The 5,915-nt window shown below is 40.9% G+C and overlaps 1 pseudogene; it reads right to left on the reverse strand.

Annotated features, from left to right (window-relative positions):
• Positions 1 to 3,516: 3,516 nt before the first annotated feature.
• On the reverse strand, positions 3,517 to 3,648 carry LOC113831218 (annotated as a pseudogene).
• Positions 3,649 to 5,915: the final 2,267 nt, after the last annotated feature.

Here is a 5,915-nt window from a genome sequence, read left to right on the forward strand (position 1 = left end):
ACTTTATCAACCTTAACAATTATGGTAAAATAAATGAAAACAGCATTAGATTTCATTGTGGACAGTCAGATTAGCAGAGATCCACAGAACAGCCAACAAGCACTTGAGTTGACAGAAAGGAAAAGGAAGCCCTCATTCACTTACGGCAGGACTGGAACTGGTGCAGCCACTTTAGAATGGCGAATTCTTCATAAGCTAATAGTAAATCTGCCATATGACCCAGCTATACCATTTCTTTGCATATGTCCACAGGACTCCACATCTTACTCCACAGGTATTTGCTCTCCATGTGCAATGCTGTTTTGTTTACAGTACTTAGGAAACTGAAAAAACAAAACAATACTAAGTGACCTAGAATTGACAAGTGGATAATGAAACTGTGATAAATACACACCAGAGAATATAATTCAGACATATAAGAAACTGAAATCTTAAACTTTTTGGGTATGTAGATGGAACTGGAAAAGATCAAAATGAGTCATGAAACATCAGCCCAGAAAGGCAAATGCCACATGTTCTTTCTCATGTAAGGTGTCTAATTCCAAATTTTCAGGTCTTAGTACATGTGAAAAACTGTAAAATATAGAAAAATGAGCAAGACCACAGCAAGAACTTGGGAAGAAATAGAGTGGAATAGCATGGAAGAAATGACCTAAAGTGAGAAATGCAAAAGAGAGACACTCCAAATAACTAGGTAAGATGGAGATAAATACAGTTGAAGGATTGCCCAGAGTGAAGTAACAGTAAGGATGTCTGAACAAAATATTTGTGATGCGGAAGGGAAAGCAGGGAGGGGTGATTTAGGAAAGCTGAAGAGAAGTAAATACAGAAGAAGGAGGGAAGTGTGTAAAATATCAATAAGAGTGTCTGAAAAGCCCAGAAATAATCATAATGTTATAATTTACCTTAAATCAACCCTAAAGTACAATTAATTATCTTATACTCATACATATAGTTTTAGTAAATGATTCTCATCTGGGCTGATGCTTTTCCCTCCAAGACCAAGTCTATATACATAAACCCAGTACCAGACATGAGACACTCTCTTTTGTGGTATTCACTAGGGTTTTTTAAGAGACTCCCAAACATGGAGACTATTGCTGTTGTGCATGTTTTTCCTGTTAGTTGGAAAGTGAGTCTGTATTTCTGAAGAAACCATATACTTCACAAGTGGCCTGGAGACCCTTTGAGCTTGAACTCATATGGATGCCCTTTCCTTATGAACTAACTTTCATGATACCAAAAGACATCATGCAGGCTTCCAAGGGATGGAGACAACCAACATTCCTACACCATTGTGACAATGGCCATCATAGCACACAACCCTAAGTGTGCAGAAGTGCCATGAATTCCTTGATGGTGATTAAGACCTCTCTGTATGGGAATAAAAAAACCAGTCTGCAAAAAGGAAGCATGCCTCTGTCTGTTACCTCAGTATTCAGTGCTATTGAAGTCATGGTTATTGGAGGAGAATCTACAACAAATTATTAGAATAATTTACTAAACCAGCATACTTCCTAACAGCCATCTGTAGCACAAATAATAAAAACTCAGACACAGCTAGTTCAGTTCAAGATGAAAATAAGAATATCAAAGCAGCTAAGTTACCAAAGAGCTCTTACCTCTACCAAGGTTGGGGAGATCCTGTCCTCAATGTGGCTGTAGGCCAATTGCCCAAGAATGAATACAATGAGACCCTGCTCCTATCTTATATACCTCTTTCGTGAAGTGATTAAAGGTATGTGCTCTTTCTCAAGCCATGTGTGGTTTGAACTCACAGAGATACATCTTCCTCTGTCTCCTGAGTTCTGCAATTGAAGATGTGTGCCATCACTGCCTGGTCTCTATGGCTGTGGATAGCTTTGCTTTCTGATCTTCAAGCAAGCTTTATTAGATCATAAAAAATTTATCAGCACAACAATCTATAAACATTTGTCCCAATACCTACAGATAATTTTAGCCTTCACCACCCCAGCCCCAGCAGAAAGGAAACTTCTCTTCACAACAGATGAGAGCATTACAGACTAATAAAAAACAGAGTTGTTGAGGGCATCTCCAGTGGATAAGTCTGCAAAACCATTCACAAACCTAACACCCAGGAAACATTTGATTGGGAGATGGAGTAATTGTAATAATCAGAGCTTCAGGGAATTTTATTCAAGATTGTGTCTCCTAGTAATATTAGAGTGTAAAGCCATGACTCCCAACATGGCTGCCTAAACATATGAAACTGATTGGAGACAAAGCCACAGACCTCCCAAAGTAGTCAGGAGAATGACCACTAGATATTCATTCGACACAGAACATAACTAAGAAATGTTGAGAGATGGAAGGAGTAATGTTCTTCCTAGGGAAAAGCACATCAACTGTCATTCAATACCACATGGTCAGTCCCAAGAAAATATATGCAAGGAATATCATGTGGTGATGTATTATTTATGATTTTCAATGCTTGCCTTTGATTCAGAAAGCAAAGTCATCGTCAAGTGATAGAGATCAGACAGTGGTGGTACACATCTCTAATCCTAGGACTCTGGTGGACAGATCTCTGTTAGTTCAAGACCACCATGGCCTACACAAGAGTAAAGAGTAACAGGGCTCATGCTTTTGATCCCAACAATGGGAACCACACATCTTTAATTCCAGCATTAGGGACCAAGGTCTCAGAGCAGACATTCAGTCTCAGCTTTCTCCAGCCATGTGGAGGAGAACATAGCAGTCTGGGATTGCAGTCTGGGATTACAGTCTGAGATTACTGTCTGAGGTTTGGTAGAGCCAGGATCACCTTTCAGTCTGATGTAGAGGTAAGAGTTAGTGACTGTGACATATTCATGGACAGGGTTTGTGATTTCCAAATAGCAAAGGAGGAAATGAACAATTAAAAATTGTCCAGCCAGAATTTATGGAAGTAAATGTCACCTGGGTACAGGTAGGTAGTAAGTGTCTCAATAAAGTGTTTGAAGCCAGGGTTAGTTCTCTTCTTTGAAAATGAGAAGCTTCCTTTATAACAGTCCATCAATTCATTCCACCCATATAATATGGACTCCAAGTATACTAAGTTTGGCTTTGCCATGATCCACACCTTGCTTCTGGTTAACATGATTTCATTGTCCAGGCAGTAAACCAGCAAGTCATCTGTATCAACACAGAATATATACAAATTTACTTGCATATGTTGTTTCAAATTCACCAACCCAACTCCAGACATTAACTGAATTTTGCAATTAGTTGGGAGTTTTTCTGTATAAGCCACACAGATATCTTCTGATGCAATCTCTGCTTTCAGGTCAGAGAGAAACTCCTTTCCTTTCAGGTCATCAGCCACAAGGAGCCACACCCAGTTCCAGACAAAGGGCAGCAATAAAGAGATCACCCCTTGGGTCAGAGCTGTGTCTTTAGGAGACATCTGGTACAGGCATGGGAATGTATCTTTGTCACTTAGCACAGCATCAAAAGTTCCATATGTGATCTAAAGAAGCAAAGCAAAAAATTAGTTGATTCCAAGTTTACAGGAATTTGGAGTCCTCACCTTAAAAAGAATTGAGTTCATTATTCACACAAGAGTATCAGGGATAGAGGATATATCAGATAGTAAACTGATAAAAACAGATACTATACTTGATCTTAGCCAGAACGCTGAGAAGTATAATGAGAAAGGTAGAAGAGAAGGGCTGAGGAAGACATGATTGGACAGGGAGGTTGAGTTTGGGGAAAACAGAAGAGAGTAAAATAGAGATAATATAATAGAGGGAGACATTATAAGTTCAAAGAGAAGTCAGGCACTAGGGAAATGTATGGAAAGCTACAAAGATGACACCAAGTAACAATCTAAGCAACAGAGGAGAGGCTACCTTAAATGCCCTCTTCTGATAATGAGATTGATGACTAATTCATATGCCATTTTATAGCCTTCATCCAGAAGCTGGTGGAAGTAGAGGCAGACACCTACAGCTAAACCTTGAACTGAACTGAAATCCAGAATCAGAGAAGGAGGACTGAGGAGCCAAATGGTCCATACCATGCTGGTGAAACCAACAGAAACAGCTGACCTGATCAAGGGAAATCTCTTGGTCCCCACACTGATAGCTGAGAAACCAGTATGGGACTGATCTAGACCCCCTGAATGTGGGTATCGGAGAGGAGACCTTGGAAATCTATGAACCTCTTGTATTGGATCAGTACAATTCAGGACCATAGGAATGGACTTTAGGAGTCCATCCCACAAAGAGGGATATTCCCTGAGTCTAGACACAAGTGGGTGAGCCTAGTCCCTATCCCAAAGAATATGACAGACTTGAAGACCCATTATGGGAGGTCTCACCCTCACTGGGGAGCAGAAAGAGTATGGGATAGGTAGCCTGTTTTTTGGGGGGGCAGTGGAGGGAGAGTGACCTGGGATTTACATGTAAAATAATTTTCTTACTAATAAAAAAAAGAGTATCAGGGAACTGACTATCTGACTATAGATGAGGAGAATATCTTCTGTGAGATTAGCCTCTCTCTCTCTCTCTCTCTCTCTCTCTCTCTCTCTCTCTCTTTCTCTCTCTCACCATGGTGTGATGGAATATGGCCCAAGTACTATGGGCTCCAAAGGTACTAAGAGTTGTGAAGAAACTAAGAAAGAAATACTATTCTGTTCATGATAGATTTTAAAGGCACCATAGATTTCTTTTGTTCCAATAACAATGCTACAACATATTGGGCGCAGGGAAGGACTGCAGAAGAATTATCTAGTGCTTTACTCTGATTATATGGCATCACTTTCCCTAGAATGTCTAGCTTTATGAAAGGAACTAACATTTTTTAACTATATGTCGCTATTACAGATATAATAGAGCAAGATGAAGATCTGGGGGGAACATCACCACATATTGTTGCCTCCTTCTTCTCTAGAGACAGATTAGGTGAAGATATCACCCAGCAACTAGTGTAAACCACAAAACCTTGAGAATTATGGAAATTATTATGTGTATTATTTTTCTTACATTGGAGTGCAATACATTAATACATTGTTTATTTATTTATTTATTAGTTCTAGTTAGGGAACAACCTTGTTTCACATGTAAGTCCCTTCTCCCTCTCCCTCTCCCTCTCCCTCCCCTCAACCCCATCCCTCCTCTCCCACCCCCAGGCTACACTTCACCCCATCCACCCACCACTCCCCAGGCAGGGTAGAGCCCTCAATGGGGGCTCTGCAACATCCACCAAATCTTCCTGTGCTGGTCCTGGGCCCTTCCCCATGTGTCCAGGGCCAGAGTGTAACCCTTCACCAGGGATGGGCTCTCAAAGTCGCTTATTGCACCAGGGAAAATACAAATCCACCACCAGAGGCTCCCTGGAGTGCAGAGGCCTCCTTATTGACATCCATGTTCAGGGGTCTGGATCAGTCTTGTACTGGCCTCCCCGACAGAACCTGGAAGCAACCTAGATGCCCCTCAACTGAAGAATGGATTGAGAAAATGTGGTACATTTATACAATGGAGTACTACTCAGCAGAAAAAAGTAATGGAATCTTGAAATTCGCAGGCAAATGGATGGAACTAGAAGAAACCATCCTGAGTGACAAAATCACAAAATGACAAACATGGTATGTACTCACTCATATATGAATTTTAGACATAGAGCAAAGGATTACCAGCCTATAATCCTCTTCACCAAAGAAACTTGAAAACATAAAGGACTCTATGGACCCCAGAATTGGGAACGGGCAGGAACTCCTGAGCTAATTGGGAGCATGAGGGTAGGTGAGAGGGAGCTGCCAGAATGAGAGGAGAAGAAGAGAAGAGGAGAGGAGGAAATGGAGGAGTAGAAATATTGAGTTGGGGGAAGAATAGAGGAGAGCAGGATGAGAGATACCATATCTGAGGGAGCCATTATAGGTCCGAGGAGAGATCTGGCACTAGGGAGATTTCCAG

The sequence above is a fragment of the Cricetulus griseus genome, chromosome 4 (assembly GCF_003668045.3).
Source record: "Cricetulus griseus strain 17A/GY chromosome 4, alternate assembly CriGri-PICRH-1.0, whole genome shotgun sequence".
NCBI lineage: Eukaryota > Metazoa > Chordata > Mammalia > Rodentia > Cricetidae > Cricetulus > Cricetulus griseus.